Raw genomic sequence first — 20842 nt, 5'->3', positions numbered from 1 at the left:
TCCAAGTATTATCTATCTAATTGTTATTAGCGACGGATATTGTAGTATATTGTTAAAAATTATGCATCCAAGGAGGATAAAATTCACTGTCTGTAATGTCGATACATACAAGCACCTTAACATATCAGTTGTCCCGATATAGATAGAAGAAAATCCAATTTTATAGAACCAGAAAAACAAAAGTATTTGTCGGACTTAGATGTATTTTGTCTGACAGAACTTCCAATTGTTTTGTTACCCTTTCATTAAACTCTCATGCAAAAATCAGACTGCTATTACTAACCAACATGATTCCTGTCATTTCCAAAGATGGATTTGAGCCAATCTGTGGGAATCATTCCGGTGTTATAATATTGAATTAAAAAGTCTTACTACTACTCTTATGTTATTATCCTCTATTAGTTTTAGCAACTCAGTTGGTGTATCATCTGGACCACAAGCTTTTCTAATTTTAGCATTATTTATAGCGTGTTCTACCTCGCATTTCATAATTTCTGGGCCGTCAGTACAGTTTTGGTAGAATTCGGCAATATTATTCCTGTCATCTTCAAACAACTCTGATATAATACAGCTGCCATTCTTTTCTTATCTCGTGCTCATTTACAATAATTTTGTTATTATTGTCAACGAGTACAGAGGAAACTCGTTTTTTAAATATATTACTTATTTCTTTTAGTTTTTTTGTACACATTAAATAAGTCGTGTTTAGATATCACATTCTTGTATTTAATTGTAAACAATTCTATTCTTTTTTGTCACTTAATATTTCGCCAACTGGTTGCCCGCTTCATCATAATACCGGGTGTCCACTTATATTTTCCCCGATTTTAATTGCCTATAACTTCTAAACGGTTCAAGATAGAAATATGCGGTTTTCGCTGAAATGTTTTATTTTAGTAAAAGTTTTGTCTGAATGGATTGAATTTTTTATATCGCTTTCAAATACGAAATAAAAAATGGCGGATTTTTGAAAAAAACTTTGTTGACTTTTTTTTAATGGAACACCCAGTATATTTTTTTGTAAATTGAAAGAAAGGTCATTCACCTATCCAGCGATATAAAGTTTTTCAAAATCGGTTGTCAAATCACTGAGTAATTAATTTTTAAAATGAGGGGTGCAACGTGGATATCACATACCTAAATAACATAACTGAGTAAAATGATATTATGTTATGTGATTTCCACATTGCATCTCTCATTTTAAAAATTAATTGCTCAGTCATTTGGCAACCGATTTTAAAAAATTTTATATCGCTGGATAGGTAAATGACTGTTTTTTCAAGACACAAATAATACACTGGGTGTTTTAATAAAAAAAGTCAACAACGTTTTTTTTTTCAAAAATCCGCCATTTTTTATTTAAAAGCGACATAAAAATGGTCATTTACCTGAAAACTTAAAAAAACGGTCATTTATCTATCCAGCGATATAAAATTTTTTAAAATTGGTTGTCAAATGATTGAGCAAGTAATTTTTAAAATGAGAGATGCAATGTGGAAATCACATTACTTGCTTAGTTATGTTATTTAGGTATGTGATATCCACGTTGCACCTCTCATTTTAAAAATTAATTACTCAGTGATTTGACAACCGATTTTGAAAAACTTTATATCGCTAGATAGGTGAATGACCTTTCTTTCAATTTACAAAAGAATATACTGGGTGTTCCATTAAAAAAAAGTCAACAAAATTCTTTTCAAAAATCCGCCATTTTTTATTTCGTATTTGAAAGCGATATAAAAAATTCCATCCATTCAGACAAAACTTTTACTAAAATAAAACATTTCAGTGAAAACCGCATATTTCTATCTTGAGCCGTTTAGAAGTTATAGGCAGTTAAAATGGGGGAAAATATAAGTGGACACCCGGTATGTGCACTACAATTTTATTAAAACAAAAGTATGAGCAAAATAAGAATAAAATTACATGCATATCTACTAACAAAGATTGAATTGTTAACAAAGAAACAACACAAACATTGGTATTACACTTTTACAATTAGACTAACTATTTTTAAAATGATATAGTCCAGTCGGGTTAGACGAATAACAGGCCTAACCTTGCATTAGGAGCTGCCTCAAATTTTATTTTTCTAATCTTTAGGGAGGGTCAATATTAGTCCAAATTTAAAATCTCGACTGAATTCCACCGTTGCGTTAGCCGCCATCTTGATTTTAAACGAGAACTGTTTTTGGTCAATATCTGCGCCACTTTCAATTTTTTGACAAAAAGTGTAGAAACTAAAATTGTTGGAAATACGATTTTCTATAATTTCATTTATTATAATTTTTTTCGTGCGGTCGATATTTTCCGAGTTATGAGGGGAAAATAGTGACAGTTGGAGCATAATTATTGTATTATTGAATTATCTCGTTAATTGTTAGCTTTACAACAAATATGTACCTATACAAAAATGGAGAGAATTAAATTCTACACAATTTTGATTTCTTTCATTTTTTTGCTAAAATTAATATTTAAGACCGTAAGACCGGATTGATTTTATAGCAAATGTTTTTGTTCAATATCTACGCCATTTTCAACTAAAATTGTTGAAAATATAATTTCCTACAATTTCTTTTTAACAATTTTTTTCATGCGGTTGATATTTTCCGAGTTACATGGGAAAATAATAAAAAGTGGTGGGGGAGCATAATTATTGAATTGAATTTTTTTGTTTGCGAGCAGTCCCAAATTTTATAATTCTAACCTTTAGGAGAGATCAATAGTAGTGTAAATTTAAAATCTCGACTGAATTCCGCGGTTGCATTAGCCGCCATATTGATTTTAAATGAGAACTGTTGTTGCTTAATATCTCCGCCGTTTTCAACTTTTCGACATAAATAGTGGGAAAGAACATTGTTGGAAATGCAATTTCCTACAATTTCTTTGGCACAATTTTTTTATACGATCAATATTCTCCGAGTTAAGGGGGCAGGGGCGTCATTTGGGCGTCCAGGGGGGGCATTTGCCCCCCCCCCTGGCCCTGAAAATGACTGAAATTTACAAAAAATACATCAATATTCATCATAACATCATATATAATGTATTGTATATATAGTGCTTGCCCCCCCCCCTAACAAAATTTCAAATGACGCTCCTGTAAGGGGGACAATAATGGAAGCGGAGGGGAAGCATAATTATTGAATTGTCTCATTTATTATTAACTTTACGACATAACTGTACAGAAACAAAAATAAAGAGAATTATATTTTATACAATTTTTGAAACTTCCAATGAAACATCAACCAAACTAAGTATATAAAAGACATAAAAAGACATTATATGCATTAAGTTCACTTAATTTTATTAACTAGCGGGTTTTATTGGTTGAATTTGTCTGTCGATATTTTAAGTTTTATGTCAGCTAAAATATCGTGATGTTTCAACATTTTTTTTTTTAATTTTGGACCCTGTTGGGGGGAATTTTCCCATTTCCCCCCCTTGTAGACCCGCCACTGGTTCTCTCGAAAAATTGTAGTAAATCGTAATTGCAACAATTTCAGTTCTTACACTTTTTGTCGAAAAGTTGAAAATGGCGGAGATATTGAACAAAAACAATTGCTACAAAATCAATCAAGTCTTACGCTCGCACATTTACCTCATACGTACTACCTTAAATATTAATTTTATCAAAAAAATGAACGGCATCAAAATTGTACAAAATTTAATTCTCTTCATTTTTGTATAGTTATATATTTGTTGTAAAACTAATAATAAACGAGATAATTTAATAATTCAATAATTATGCTACAACTGTCACCATTTTCCCCTCATAACTCGGAAAATATCGACCGCACGAAAAAAATTATAATAAATTAAATTATAGAAAATCGTATTTTCAACAATTTCAGCTTCTGCACTTTTTGTCAAAAAATTGAAAATGGCGGAGATATTGAGCAAAAACGGTTCTCGTTTAAAATGAAGATGGCGGCTAACGCAACGGTGGAATTGAGTCGAGATTTTAAATTTATACTAATATTATTCCTCCCTAAAGATTAGTAAAATAAAATTTGGGGCAGCTCCAAATGCAAGGTCAAATGCTATCCCGACTTGGCTAATATGATATTATGAAGTTATGAATTATGATGATATTATGAAATGTAAATAAAAAATGGTCAAAAGAAAATAAGGCCTTAAATTACATTTTTTTGGCGCATTTTTTTGCTAGTACCTACAAATTTATCTAGATATTTTATAGTTATAGCCTCCGCTATTGTAAAAATCACGAGCCGCCACTGGCGTTATTTATAGTAAATACTGAAAATTATCACTTGAACTTTATTTCTTGAATTTCAAACGAAAATTGTGGCTTATTTACCCTTAACCGGAGACGTGCCGTCTGACAGACTATAGCATAACCTTATTCTAAAGAGTATTGCGAATAACTCCATCCACTGGCCTTACGCTTCATATATTCCTAATAATATTGGTTGCTGAGCAGTCGCCTGAGTTGAAATGAGAAATATTCACTCCTTGCAAAGTACCTAATCGTAAAAATTCAGTTTTTACCAGTCTGTCAGGCTCTGTTCGTGTAACTAAGTTGATTAGGTACGAACTGAGTGCACATTACATTTGTTAGTGTCAGTTTAAGTTGTTTTCTTCATTTATGTTTAAGTTGTATTATGGTCTACCACAGCGGTTCTCAATCTGTGGTATATGTACCTCTGGTGGTACATATCAATATTTGAGGTGGTACACAAAACGCAAAAACAACCAAAATCAGCACCACTATTAGTTAATTAGATCACCAAGGTATTTCAGTTAGGTGGTACCAAAAATAATAAAATGTTTTTGGTGGTACATGACTCAAAAAGATTGAGAACCGCTGTTCTACCATAATCACCTAAAAAATACATATTTGAAGTATGTGTTTCCTTTTCATTGTGTAAAGATAAATGAAAAACTACTCATTTTAAACTCTTATATGAGTTACTATCAATAATCTTTCCACTTTTAAATATATTTGAAATTTATTTACTGCACCTTATAATCAACATAAATATGTATAATATAATTATTTATGTGGCTATTATCTCCTTAAAAAAATCGGTAGTCTGTCAGACGGCATGTCTCCTTTCGTGTGTTAAAATGAGGTCTCTCAAGTTAAAGTTAAAGGTTAAAGCAGATTGTGTAATGGTCGGAAGTTATCCCTGAGCGAGAAAAGTTTTTACGTTTGTTGTATTTGTCCCATATGAACTCCAAATTTGTAGGTAAATATGGGGTTGTGACTGCACTGGTTTAGTTTATCTTGTTCTAAATCAGATATTTTTATTTGTTGTTAACTGTGTGCACTCTCTTTTTTTTGTGTCACTTATAAGTACAGTGGAACCCCGATAAGTCGGCCCCCGATAACCTGGAAGTTCGGCTAACCCGGACCGATTTTCATCAGACAAACATTTTAACAATAAAAACGTTACTGAATTTTTTACCAAGAAATGAGCAATACTGTGTACAACTGTATAGGTATTTTAAATGTACTGTGCATATGCATTTCATGTTTTTGCAATTATAATGGAGTTTATCTGTAAGTATCCGTATTTTATTAATTTTTACCATTATTCTCCGGCTAACCCGGATTTTCGATAACCCGGATCGTCCGCGGTCCCGATTAATCCGACTTATCGAGGTTCCACTCTAGTTATATTTTAGAAATTAATATACCTATTTATCATAATCCAAATCCCACAAATTAACCTTATGAATTAACCTTAACGTAAGTATAGTAATAACAATTAAAAAACTTTCGCAGTCAGTAGGATTCGAACCTACGCTCCCAGAGGGAATCTGATTTCTAGTCAGACGCCTTAACCGCTCGGCCATGACTGCTGTTATTAACAACAAAATCCGTGAATTTTCATTTACCACATCGATGGTGAAAGTTGCCAACATGCCAACCTTCTACGTTAATTTTTGGATATTTTGTTTTGTTACTATAAATTAAAGAGAAATATGTATTTTTACTGTTTACAAGCTCCTATGTCGTTATTTCATATATTATGGCCATCTAGAAGCCAATTAATGAAATAACGACATAGGAGCTTGTAAACAGTAAAAATACATATCTACATATTTTCTTTAATTTAGAGTAAGAAAACAAAATAGCGAAAATTGACATAGGAGGTTGGGAACTTTCACCATCGATATGGTAAATGAAGAAGAGACACAGAAAATTCACGGATTTTGTTTTTAACCATAGTCATGCCGAGCGCTTTAAGGAGTCTGACTATTAAATGAAGAGGAAAATGACGGATTTTGTTTTAAAGCGTAGTCATGGCCGAGCGCTTAAAGGCTAAGGGTAGAAATCAGATACCCACTGGGAGTGTAGGTTCGAATCCTACTGACCGCGAACCCTTTTTATAAGATTTTAGTGTTTTAATGATTAATAATAATTTATTTTTCTCTAAAACTTATTAGGTATTATAGACGGAGCGGCAGCGCTGAAAAATCTCTTTGAATTTACTAAAGCTAAATTTTTCACAGTTGATTACTGTGATTGTGTAGAAAAACATACTGCAGTCGGTCAAGCGAAACGTAGAACAGGGGTTACTGAGAGGGTATCAAAGTTGCTTTCCTACGAAGGTAATTAAATCCATTAACTAAGGCTGAAAATCAGTACACACATTCTAAATTGAATATAAATAAAAGTTATTATAGTCGGTCAGCTGTATGACGGGACAGAGCCGGTCGGTCGGCCCCAATGAATGTACAGGGTTATTCACTATACTTTGACCCCCTTGTAAATTGCTTTATTTAGAGAATTAGGAAAAAATGTAAAATACAAAAGTTATTCGATTTTTTAATTATGATTTTTTGATATATATATCGTACTAGTGACGTCATACATCTGGGCGTGATGACGTAATCGACTATTTTTTTCAAATGAGAATAGGGGTCGTGTGCTAGCTCATTTGAAAGGTTATTCAATTCTCTATACAGTATCTACTATAAACCTTAAGATCATTATTTATACAGGGTGTCTAATTTTTTTTTTAATTATTAATTAAACAATTAATTTAATTAAAAAAGTTTTTTTGGACACCCTGTATAATTAATCATGTTAACGTTTATATTACTGAATAGGCAATTGAATAACCTTTCAAATGAGCTAGCACTACTCCCATTTAAAAAAATAGTCGATTACGTCATCACGCCCAAATGGATGACGTCACTAGTACGATATACTTACTTACTTACTTAGTCCTAAGCCTTTCTACCTTTAGGTGTAAGGCTGGTGGAGTTGAGTTTGGCATTGTAGTCTCCATGCTTTCCGATCTTGCGTTAGGTTTCTTGCACTTTCCAATGTCAATCCCTTCTTCTCGACTTCTTTCCTGATTTCATCTACCCAGATAACTCTTGGTCTTCCTCTTTTGTTTTCCCCTGCACTCTCGTTTCGAACACTCGTTTTGTTAGCCTCTCGTTCGACATTCTACACACGTGCCCGATCCATCTAAGTTGTCCCTCCACTATTTTTTTATTGATTGGTTCTAGTTTTATAGGCTTTGTCTAATTGTTTCGTTTCGTATTTTGTCTGTCCTCTTTCTGTTTGCTATTTTCCTCAGGAACCTGATTTCCATAGCATTGACTCTGGATTTTTGTCTCCCCATCAATGTCCATGTCTCGCTGCTATACATGATTGTTGGTCTAACTACTGATTTACCGACTGCCGTTTTTACTTCCTCCTGTATCTCTTTTTCCCCAAAAATGTTGTTTTCATAGCGTTAAATAAGCTTCCTGTTCGTCCCATTCTCTCGTGTATTTCCATGTCTTGTTTACCATTTGATTCGATTATTACTCCTAGGTATTTAAAATATTCCACTTGCTCTAGCTGCTTCCCGTCAAATTATATTGCGTGTGTCTTCCTCGTATTTGAAATTATCATTATTTTTGTTTTCTCTGTATTAATTTTCATATTTATGTTTGATAGTTCTTCTTCTAGGATTTCAAGATTGTTCTGTAGGTGTTCTCTGTTTTCTGCTATCAATACCATGTCGTCTGCAAATAGTAGCTCCGATAGTTGAGTCCGTTTCATTTGCCAGTATCCTAATGTTAGTTTTCTCATTCTTCTCTTGGCTTTCTTTATCGCTTCATCCAGTACCACTGAGAATAGCAGTGGACGCAGCACGCATCCCTGTTTGACGCCTTACTTGTAGTATATTTTCTGGATTCCTCGTTATTGGTTTTTACTGTATTTGTATTATTTTTGTACATATCCTTTATTACTTTTTTTATGTGTCTGTCGACTCCCCTTCCTTTTAGTGTCTTCCATACGTCCTTTCTTCGGATTCTGTCAAACGCCTTTTCCAGGTCAATGAAGCACATATGTATCTCTCTATTCTTCTTGATTACCTTCTCACTTACTTGTCTTAATGTGAATATTAGGTCTTGCGTGCTTCTGTCCTTCCTGAATCCACACGGTGTGTCCTCCATAGTTGTTTCTATTTGGGTTTTTATTCTTGCCTCTATTATTCTTGCGAATACCTTCCCAGGGATACTTGATATAGTGATACCTCGGTAATTATTACAGTTTCTCTTGTCTTCCTTTTTGTGTATTGGTAATAATATAATGTCTTTCTTCCAGTCCTTTGGTAATTCTGCTCTATTTATGACATAATTCATTTTTTCCTTCATGCTATCCATTCCCTCTGTCCCCATGAATTTTATCATTTCCGGAGTGATATGATCCTTACCTGGTGCTTTGCCCAATTTTACTCTTTCTATTGCTTTATCTAATTCCTCTCTTTTTATGGATTCCACTTGTTCTTCATTCCTTTCTTGTATCTCTCTATGTTGTCCGTGTCTGCATGAGTTAGCTCTTTGAAATGTTCTCTCCATCTTTCCATTATTTGTTTTTCTTCTGTTAGTACGTTTCCATTCTTGTCTTTTATATTAGGCATCGTGTGCCCTTTCTTTTTTCTGAGTTGGTTTAATGCGCCGTAGAAGAGTTTTTGGTTTTCCCTATAATATTTTGTCATTTTTTGTCCAGATCTCTTCCATGACCTTTCCTTTCCTGCTTTCACCGCTATTTTAACCTCTTTCCTTTTTTCTTTATATGCCTCGTAATCTTCCGGATATTTTGTGCTTAGGTGTCTCTTCCGTTTGTCTTTTTTGTTCTTTATTTCCTCTCATATTTCTTCCGTCCAGCATTCCGTTCTCCTCATGTTAGTATTTGCTATTTTTTGCTTTCCCGCAAGTTTCCTCAGCTGCTTTGATTATGCTGGTTTTTAGATATTCCCATTTCCTTCTATATTTGTATTTTTTGCCCTACCTTTCAGAGTATTATCTAATTTTTCTTGGAATTTCGTCTTATATCTTTCCTCTTTTAATTTGTAAATTTTTATTTTTTACTTTACTACCTTTCTTCTCTTTTTTTCTTTTTCCTCTGTTGTTTTCATTCTCCTTATTACTAGATGGTGGCCACTGTCTATCTCTGAGCCTCTTTTCACTTTCGTACCTTTTAATCTTTTCCATTTGTTGCTGCTTACCAAAAAGTAATCTATGATTGATTTTTCGTTTCTGCTGTCTTGTATTCTCGTGTATTTGTGTACTTCTTTTTGTTTAAATTTTGTATTTGTTATAACTAGTTTGTTCTCCATACATATTTTTATTATTCTTTCACCATTTCTGTTTAGTATTTCTTCTCCTTCTTTCCCCATGCACTCCTTTATTCCGCTGTTGTTGTTTCCGACTCTACCGTTTAGATCTCCCATTACAATTATGTTTTCTTCCCCATTATCAATTTGCATTTGGAGCTCCTCGAAAAATTTCTTTCTCTTCCTTTCTTGCATCTTTATTTACTCCGTAGGCAGTTTCATTTTCACCGATAATATTCTCTGGTTAACATATGTTTCTTCTATAACGTGTTGTAGTCTATTCGGTGCAATTTTTATCCCGACTCCTTCTTTTGCTCTCTCTTTTGTATCCGCTCCTACCCAAAGTAGCCAATAGCCTTTGTGTATTTTTTAAGACCTTTTTCTTTCATCTTCGTTTCCGTTATTCCTAGTATTTCTATTTTTTGTTTTATCATTTCTTCTACCAGTTCTTCCCCTTTTTCATTGATGCTTCTCACATTCCCTGTTCCCATTTTTATCTCTCCTTCTTTCTGCAATCTAGCTTTCCCCTTCTTCTTATTTACATCCTTGTTTACCTGTGCATCATCTTTTTCCCTATCGCTTTTCCCATTAATTGCCTTGGTAGTCATTGTTGTGGGTCCGGTCTCATTATTTTCTATTATTTTTTTGGAGTCGTTTCCCCGATATTTCTGTGAATTTGTATAATTTTCTCAGTATTATGGTCCCATTTCCACTCCTTGCCATTAATCTCCAGTTTCATATATCCTATCTTCGTAGTATTACCTTTGTCTTTTTCTTCTTTTGCCATTTTCCTAATTTTTGCTTGTATTTCCCTTTCCTTTCTTGTTAAATCTGATTCTATATACACCTTGTGTCCCTGTAGATTCTTCAGTTTTCCTTTGTTTTTTAGTACACTTAGCTTATCCGTTAGGTTTTCCATTTCTGCTACAAAAATTTGGTCTCCGATCTTCACCACTCCTCTCAGTTTGACCCGTAATTTGAGATTTCTTCCTATGAAGTGTTCTACTGTAGTACGATATATATGTCAAAAAATCATAATTTAAAAATCGAATAACTTTTGTATTTTACATTTTTTTCTAATTATGTAAATAAAGCAGTTTACAAGGGATTCAAAATATAGTGAATAACCCTGTATATTCACTGGGGCCGACCGTCCGGCTCTGTCCCGTCATACAGCTTACCCACTATAATAACTTATATTTATATTTAATTTAGAATGTGTGTACTGATTTTCAGCTTTAGTAAATGGATTTAATTACCTTCGTAGCAAAGCAACTTTGATACCCTCTCAGTAACCCCTGTTCTACCTTGCGCTTGACCGACCGTAGTATGTTTCTCTACACAATCACAGTAATCAACTGTGAAAAATCTAGCTTTAGTAAATTCAAAGAAATTTTTCAGCGCTGCCTCTTGGACTATTAGAAGAAAATATAAGCAGACGTTTATAACATGAACAATTTGTTAAAATAGCAAATTGGTTATATCTACATAGAATGAATTGACTGGACGCACTCATGTTTTAACAAATTGTTCAGGATACAAACGTGTGTTTATATAATCTTCAGATCTATAATAGAAATATTAATAGAGAAAAATCAACTATATTTTTAGTCATTAAATAGTTAGAAATATAAAATGAGTTCGCAGTCAGTAGGATTCGAATCTACGCTCCCAGAGGGAATCTGATTTCTACTTCTAGTCAGACGCCTTAACCGCTCGGCCATGACTGCTGTTAAAACACAAAATTCGTATTTTTTCTTTCTCTCTTATACAGAGGTATTCATTGGCAGAAAAGGTGTTCATTGGCATGTAAGTAGTATGTTTCTGTTATGGCTTTTACTTTTTATTAATTGTTTTTGTCCTTCTTTTTTTATTTTTCTCGTAAATATAATATACCCAGCATTGCTCCTTTCATAGATGTTTCATGATGTATTGATGTTAACATAATTTTTAGGCGAGCTCTCTATGATAACTCCGTTGATTAGATGCCCAAAACTGGCAATTTATTATTAGTGTAATACCAGGCAAAAATTTGAGTAACCTCCAATTAAATACCTCCAATTAAAACCTTTAAAACACTGAGTAAAACTGTTTAAATTTTGAATATATTAATTTAATATATTTGATAAGAAATTCTGTTATTACGCTCCTCTACGCCAAAATTCTACGCTCCCATAGGGAATCTGATTTCGAGTCATACACCTTAATCACTTGGCCATGACTGCAATAGATCATATGGTACACTTGAGTCCATGATTCTTTACCCGTGCGTCATCATTTAATTTAAAGCATATCAGAAATCTATTAGTCGAGGAAATGAAGTATTTTGGCTCGCAATTTTTTCGTCCAGCATGGATTTACTTGAAATTTTCACAGAAGGTAGGGAATAGTCCAAGGATCATTTTCTATATCATACCGCTATCATACGCTTAAACCTTGGGGGTGGTTGCCACCCCTTTTCGGGGGGCGGGAATTTTTTATTACATTTTAACCATGCAGATCGATGTAAAAAGTAATTCTAAGAAAAAAATGTTTTTACATTTTCTTCGTAAAACTAACATTTTTCGAGTTATTCACGCTTGAAAGTAACAGTTTTTCGATGAAAAAATCGACTTTTTTAGAGGGTTTTTTGAGAATATCTCGAAAAATATGCAATTAATCAAAAAAACTGTAGGTATTAAAATTGTATCTTTTAGTAACACAAATCAAATTCTTTTATTGTAATATCTTTAAGACCAATACAAACCGAGATACGGCATGTTAAAAGTTAGCTTTTTGTCAAAAGCATAATTTGAAATATTCAAAGTAAAATAACGGAGAAACTTTGCATTTTTCGAGGAAAACTTAAATAACCTTTATTCAAGTATGGAGTTAGGCCTTTCAAAAAATAATAATATAAAGCTACTAGCATGAAAATTAAGCGACTTATGATCAAAAAAGTTCGGCACCTGCTTTTCTCTATGAAAAAATCAGTGAAAACGACCCCCTAACTACCCTCCTTATTAAAAATTTGTCTTCGCCTTTCAGTAATTCTTTTGATATTTGTATTATCAATACACTCAAGAAGTTTGACCTATTTAAAAGACCTAATTTTAGAAAAATTGGAGTTTAAAAGAAAATTAATTTTTTGTAATTTCCCATTTTCACCATTTACTTCAAAATATCTCCGAAAATACTGGAGATACGAAAAAAATGATAGATTACTGAATTGTAGCTTTTTTAACAACTAAAATTCTTTTTTACATTGATTTTCATTACAGTGAACAGTTAGCGAGGTATAGCTGTTTAAAACCTCTATTTACGAGCAAACACCCCATTATTCGAGCCCTTTAAACCCACCCTAATTAAAAACTAAGGGATCTTACGGAATTTAGTTTACACAGTCTTATAACTCTTTAAAAATTCTACAATGTCATGTTCGCAAATACTTTTTATCGCCAAAAATGAAGGAGCTATGTTTATAAAACGAATTTTTTTTTTTGAAAAATTCGGATAGTCCGTTTATGGATAATTTTTAATCCATGTATAATAAATACCACAGAACCGGTTCGCGTACTGGAAGATGACTAAAAAACTATTTGTATTTGGACATATTTGTAAATTCGTATTTTTGTGTAAATAAATGTTTTTGTAATTCTTTAATTCTACTTTTTTTGTATAGATCTATTAAAATATCTACTTATAAAAACTATGTTGTTAAGGGTGGTTTTTAAGGGTTGAAATAAATTATGATAATATATCCTAAAGTATAAAACAATCATTATTTAACCAATCAAAACCAAATTTTACCCATATTAAAGTTTACAATGTTTTTATATAATTTTTGACAATAAGGGGTAGTTTACACCCCTAAAAATAATCAATGCCCTTAAGTATGATATAGAATATAAATTACAGGGTGAGATGATACTAATCCCAAATTTTTATGTAAATCGATGCAAGCCGAAATTATTATTTTAGGATAAGTAAATTTTTTATTTACAGCTCCAGGAAGGGTGGTTTTAAGGGTTGAAATATTATGATAGTATATCTTAAATCATAAAACAATCATTATTTAACTAATAAGAACCAAATGTTGACAATATTAAAGTTTAAAATATTATTTTATAATTTTTTACAATTAGGGGTAGTTTTCACCCTTAAAAACCAAAAGCGTACAACGGCTCAATATAGAAAATGAACTAGAGGGTGTAATGAGCCTAATCAAAAATTTTTGTACAAATCGGTGCTGGACGAAAAAATTGCGAGGTTTTGCCATTTTTTCAGCTTCATTTACTCGACTATATTCCACGCAACAGCAAGTGACAGAAAGTGACTATTACTCAGATCACGGATTATATTTACAAAATTTAAAATTTTGTTGCAGGATTACAGCTATGTATATTTGAAGTGGCTTAAAAAATTCTTTTAATATCATTAGTGATGATAACTCGAAAACTAATAAATTTAGACATAGACAACGTTATATAAAAATTAAAGTACGGTGATGATACTTTTCGATAGTGATATAAAATACAGGGTGTTCCATTTAAAATTACTGAGAAAATAATATCCTTGCGTTTTGACTGACCCTGTATTCGAGCACAATCAATAATTTTTGAAAATTTTGACCATAAATAAAAACATGTGTTTATTGTGAAAACTGTTGTGCTTATTTTTATTTATACAGTGAGTTGAACTTAGTACGATTTTCATATAAAATTGGTTATAAATATGTATTAATATTATAATTTCTTTGTAAATACCCTGTATAACATAACAAACTTTTATATATTTGTAATGGAGAAGTTAAGAAGATTTCGAATATAAAATAAAATACACGGTGTTCCATTTAAAAAACATTTGCTCTGCCACTATTACCGAACACCCTGTAACATTCTAATTAACTTTAAAATATCAAGCTCAAAGTTGGCTACAATTTTTGATATTATTTTTTATTGCTGTCTATTACTATAGCGGATCTACTGAGCTTTATCACACAAATCAGTCACCCTGTATATCATACTAGTGATGTCATCCGTTATGACGTAATCGATGATTTCTTAAAAGAGAATATGGGTCGTGTGCTAGCTCATTTTAAAGGTTATTCAATTCTCTATTCAGTAATATAAACATTAAAATAATTATTTATATAGCGTGTCAAAAAATATTTTTGAATTAAATTAGGTCTGTATGTAATGTAGTTAGGTTAGAAAAAATAGTAAATCGAAAATGACATTTTAATAATTAAAAAAAATTGCATTTAAAAAAAAATGTTTCAAATATAAATTGTAAAATTTCTTTTACTGAAAATTTTCTTTTTTTTTTTGTTTTTGTTTCATGAATACTTTTAGGTTTATTTAAGAAAAGTGCCCTTTTTTTTTAAATATAAAAATGTCATTTTCGATTTAATCAACCATTTTTTCTAACCTAAGCATTCCAAACCGGTCAACACATGGATCGTGTCAATTATACCTAAATAAAGATAATTTAAAATGGGAAGCTATTCATTTCTATTAGGATTGTAACGACGAGGGTTTAATTTTTACATTTCAAAAAGAAAAAGGCAGAAAGCGACTTTATTTTCGTCATAAGTCAGTCAGTTCTTATACAAAAAACTTTTGTCAGAGCTTATTTGAAAAGATTTTTTAATAAGCTTTAAAAGATGTCTGTGAAGTTTTCCCAAAAAATTGCACCACGATCGAGTTATTTGAGATTGAAGGTTGTCCATTTCGAGGTTCATCAAAAATAACAATTAAAGAGCAAAACTCAGTCGTTATTGGGTTTACCTAGGTCTTTCGGACGCGAATCTCTTTGTTTTTTTATTAGCCACAATTTTGTTTTTAACTGTTTTTTCTTTAAAAATTTTTTTAAGCTATTCATTAAAAACGGTTATAAAACGTGAGTTTTTTCAATGAAAATTGCATAGATTCAATGACAAATAACTTGGAAAATGTCAATTTTGCAAAAATAATTTATAGAACAAAATTTACTCAGAATTGGTCACTCTATCGATTTCCAAGTTGTTTATCGGGGACAAATATACTTTTTTAGTTTGTTACAAAAAAAATCGCACTTTAACTAGTTTACAGAATTTAGCCAAAATGAAATAAAATAACAATAAATAAGTTTCTTAATACCAATAATTATTTCAAACCAGTAGGTTTGTTACCCCATATTTTAAGTTTGGCTTCACGTTTCCTCCTCCCCGCGTACCGGGAAAGAACAACGTTACTACCGCCCTGATAGGAGTTTTTTGGCTATGTGCAGGAGATGATCGATTGGATGTCGTACCTCTCAGTAGTATCAACCCTCTTCTTCGTCAAATTTTTTGCGGTTGGACCCGGAAGTATACCTTGGATGATCACTGCCGAACTGTTCTCGCAAGGGCCTAGACCTGCCGCCATGTCAATTGCCGTGCTAGTCAACTGGACTTCAAATTTCGTGGTGGGTCTCGGATTTCCTTCATTGAGGGTAAGTACTTCTTTTTTATTTTAATTATAAGCTTGTTCAATTAAAATATATCTTTGGTCAGGTTAGCCATGGAAATAAAATTGTAATCACTCAACTGATATTCTGAAATTAGTTATGTTTGTACACCTCACACTGATCAGTTGCTATCATTTGTATTTGACTACTATTTTAAATATACGCTGTGAGCTCGTACGTAGAGGGGATATTTATAAATTCGCGAGCGCCAGTAGTGACCAATCTGTAAACGTTTACTGGAAATTTGACATTAATGTCAAAGTGATTAATTTAAAATTAAAATTAAAAACATTAATTATAAAAAAATATTAGTTGGTCAAAGCTGTGGTATACATTTTTACCTTAAATATACTTACGTTTTAAATACTGAATTTACGTTTTTTTTTAATGTTCCGTAATATGTAATTATAAATTAATCTATTAATCTTAGCGCCATCTATATGATAATTGTGAAAGTATCCGAAGTAAGAAATTAATATTTCATCAATAGAACGTCAAAATGATTAGCAAAATCTTAAAAAAATCTATTACAATTTAATTACTTTTTAGCGTTGTAAATAATAAGCGATAACAATTAAATAATAAATTTAAAAATTACCGGTGAAAGTTGAATTAGTAATCCGCTAGGAGCAACACCAGCGAAGCTCAGAGCGTATAGTTACTTCAAAATGGTGTTTGTTGTCAAAATCTGTCCTAATATAATCAGCGTGCGGGCATACCAATTTCTACTTCTGCTAGCAGGTTATGTTAACATGTTTTTTCAACCTTGCTCATGGAGTTAATGTTTAAGTTTCAACTTAAAACAAGTGTTATCAGGCAATATTATTAAAACGTCCAGATAAACTTGTCATTCTTCTGCACGCCAATGCTCTGCTTTATGTCGCTGAAGAAGTGAAAAAATCTACAACGAAAGAATTAGAGTAGGTATACACAACCAAACTTATATGAAATCACCATGTATTTCAAAGTAATATTTATTTCTTTTGAAAAAGTTTATTATTGTTGCAAAGAATAAAGGTTTTTATTGAAAATAAACGAATATAAAAGACAATCGGATAGTACAGCTCGGTACGGTATAGGTTATTTGCTTGAGTTGCAAATTGAACGAAAATAAATAAACTAACTTTTGCGTCCAAAAATGAAAATATGCCTCATGTGGGGTTATAGAACTTACAACGGGGAATGACTATTGGCCTTGTGAAGCAAATAATAAATTGAGAGTACATCTTTCTCTAAAATAATAACATTCTTCTCCAACAGAACATTTCATTGGCGTCTACCTTTCTTCTTTCGCGCTTGTCTTAGAGTCCCAGATGCACATCCTTGTTCAGTATTGAGAGTATTAAGCAGTCGATCAACTGTATTTTTAAAGTACATACATGAAATTTGGGGATTTTTTCATTTATCGGCCATCTTTCCTACGGCGCTTGTTGCTAGATCACATCTACGTTTTATTTCTTCCTGTAGTGACACTGTCCATAGTTATTTTGATTAAAAAATTGTCATCCCCTAGATGAGGTTGCTTTCACCCCCAGGGCAAAAGCGCAGTTGAGCATAGGGTAGATTTTGAAGAAGACTGTCAACAGAGCTTAAACCAAAATTTTCATTAAATTCGGTTTTGATTCTCAAAATTCCACCGTTTTACAGTTTTTACCGCTGATGAGTGGTCTAATATAAAATATAAATAAAATAACGAATAGGTAAGGCCTGTAGTCACCAGCTCTCTCAAAAAGAAGACACATCAATCAAAAGTAGTGGGAGATCTGACAGCACAATCTCCAAGATGAAATAAAAAATATAAGGTCTTTTCTGGTAACCAAAAACCTTTTTGTAAATTCATGCAAGTGATTTATGTGAGTTTTATCCCCTTTTTAAATGTTTTTACACTATTTATTATAAACATTGAAAACAACTACACAAAAACCAGGACAAAAAAACAACTGTAACTATAAAAAACATACATCATTTGAGAACACACAAATAGAAAACAAATCTATATTTCATAATATAAAAAATAATCCACATATTAAGAGCTACTAAACTAGTCTGCTGTTTGATGTGGCTGGTGACATTCATGAATATCTTTGGCTGTAGAACAGTTTGATCACTGATATGTAAGTATATACCTATTATTAATATCTTTATGTGTATTTTGATCATATGCCATCTTTTTAGTCTGATTGACATACTAAACTTAGTTCAATGTAGACCTTTCATATAAAAAAAATCTCTTAATTAATGGAGTAGAGCATCATGTACCTAGTAATAATCCGTTGGCATCCAATGTAAGCCAAATTATTTAACAAATTTTACCATGTAGTTAGAACATACATCTTGAGCAGTGTTTGGCATTGTGGCTATTTAGCAAGAGCAGAGAGTTCACTGATGATGGACTGATAAGTCCGAAAACGTTTTGAAAGTAACCCGTTTGGATTTTAAAAAAATTTTTAGAATTTTTTTAAATATACCACCTACACTAGGGAGTTTTACTTCATGTTAATTTTATATACCATCTTGTCAAGACTCCATCAACCCTTAACCACTTAAGGATTGATGGTAGTATATTATTATATTATATTATATACCAAACAATTCTCATCAGATTGGTCACTCCCAATGGCAAAATGTCTCAATATACATTCTATCGACTACTAAATTCAATACATTCTACAATTCTACAGTTGTTTTGCTTTATTGTATGTATTTTAATTTAAATCAAGACATAGTTGTTTTTATATAATACATATGTACATTTTTGTCTTTTTGTGATTTTTAGCTTGTAGTTTGTAATTGTGAAGACTTTATGTACTGGGCCTGATGATGAGGCAGAAATTGTAAGTCTCGAAACCGGATGACATGATTTTCTAACAACTATTAAAAAATACAAGATTGCGAGTATTGACTCAATTTCTATATCCAACAGTATAATGGACTCGCATTGGCAACCCTTTCATCATTTAAAGAAAAATATGTTCTTTTAGAAGATGCTAAATTCAGTTCCTTCGAAAAAGATCGTATAGTATAGCAGGCTGAAACGAGTTTCTTACCTAACAAATGGATCTGAAGGGACCATTTGAGGTTAATGTCTAAAAAAATACCAAGAAATTTTACTGAATCAACGGTAGATGTCTGGCTGTTATTAACAAGCAGGGGTTGAAGAGCACCTTTACATGATAATGCTTCTGTCTTATCCACGTTAAAAGAGAGTAAAATATAGTCAGACCAGGTTTTTATCATAAGCAGATCAGAAGTTATAGTTGCATGAAGAGTTGCAATAGTTGAGTTGCTCCAAGTGATACTGTTGTCATCAGCAAAAAGAAAATGTTTCCATCGATTTTTAAATTAGAAATGTCATTTATCAAGATAAGAAAAAATAGAGGACCCAATTCCGAACTTTGCTGTACTCCACACACATATCCGTAAAACTTTTTAGGGTCATCTAAAATCAGTAAACATGACTTACTGCAGGTTTCACAAAGTGAAGTTAACTTGTGGTTAAGAGATAACCTCAAAATTACCCCAAAATATGCGTTTCAGTTTCATAATTGTTACCCTTCTGGGTATACCCAAGCTCCAACCTCTGGTTAAAAATTCTGTGAGTTAACCATACTTCGCCGTTGACCTTAAACTAAAACGCATATTTTGGGGTAACCTCTGGTTATCTCTTAACCACAAGTTAACTTTACTTTGTGAAACCGGCCGTTAATGAACCAAATCTTAGTTAAAGTTACAGACTTGATTTGAAATTTGACTGGACTTGACTCGACAAGACTGGAGTCGATTAGACTCGCTTGGTGCGAAATGAGCCAAATGCCGCGTCCTCACTGGTAAAAATTTGCGTCGAACCAGCTGTTCGTCGCAAATATTTGCGTGCTCGAGGTAAATTGTGCTAATGTGAACGTGTTCGTCGCATAAATTGGACGCAAGAATTTTTTTCGACGCACACAACGCACAAGCTCCATCGGTTGTCGGTTTTCGACAGAAGATCAAATGATTTGAGCACCGCGTCCTCACTGGTAAACATTTGCGACGCAAATTCTTGCGACGAACCACTAGTCCAATACGCACAAAAAATTTACCAGTGAAGACGCGGCTTTATAAGAAATCATCGAAATTATTACTTTAGCATATATTTTATTTGGAAATATTTGACAAGTAGCGTTTTAAAAAATAACAAAATTGGAAGACTTTATTCGTTCAATAATATCAGATATATTTTTATTATAAATACAACAGTTTACAGCAGTTTTATATTTCCAACTATTCAATGTTTAATACTCTACTTCTACTACGCCATTTACTGATTAAAGAGTTTCGCTTTTTCTCCTTTTATGACAGAACTGACAACACACGAATACGCTCCAGTTACATTAAAATCGTTACTTTAGTCAGTCTTGATTTATGGCTCTTTCCGCTGGCTTTGTGAATATGTAGAAATAATTGAAAGCCAGATTTTATTTGAACAGACATATTCGAATAGATACTTTTATAAATACTAATGGCATTGGTCATCATCATGACATTTACAATTTATAAGGAAAAAACTTCCGTAATCTGAAGCAGAAGCGGGTACTATGTTAATTAATAATAGTTTCCTAAAGTTTTTTTATTGGTATATCATTTCTTATATTTCTTGGGAATGGCAAATTTATAAGAAGGATATAAAACCTAAAGAACGATGATCATATGAAACAAGACCAAATTAATGTGGATAACCGGCGCATTGATCCCTTTGCGAGAAATTATAGGAGACAAATAGGTGAAGAAATGGAGAGTCTGGAGGT

At 32.3% G+C, this 20842-nt stretch overlaps 2 non-coding genes across 2 annotated transcripts; both read right to left on the bottom strand.

The window, feature by feature from the left end:
* Nucleotides 1-5744: 5744 nt before the first annotated feature.
* On the bottom strand, nt 5745-5826 carry Trnas-aga (transfer RNA serine (anticodon AGA)). Its single transcript has one exon. It is a non-coding gene; the product is annotated as a tRNA-Ser (tRNA).
* Nucleotides 5827-11232: 5406 nt separating this feature from the next.
* Nucleotides 11233-11320, bottom strand: Trnas-aga (transfer RNA serine (anticodon AGA)). The gene is given in 2 exon segments: nt 11233-11277; nt 11284-11320. It is a non-coding gene; the product is annotated as a tRNA-Ser (tRNA).
* Between the last annotated feature and the right edge of the window lie 9522 nt (nt 11321-20842).

The sequence above is a fragment of the Diabrotica virgifera genome, chromosome 4, assembly GCF_917563875.1.
Source record: "Diabrotica virgifera virgifera chromosome 4, PGI_DIABVI_V3a".
NCBI classification, from domain to species: Eukaryota; Metazoa; Arthropoda; class Insecta; order Coleoptera; family Chrysomelidae; genus Diabrotica; species Diabrotica virgifera.
This window is presented reverse-complemented; position numbering and strand designations above follow the sequence as displayed.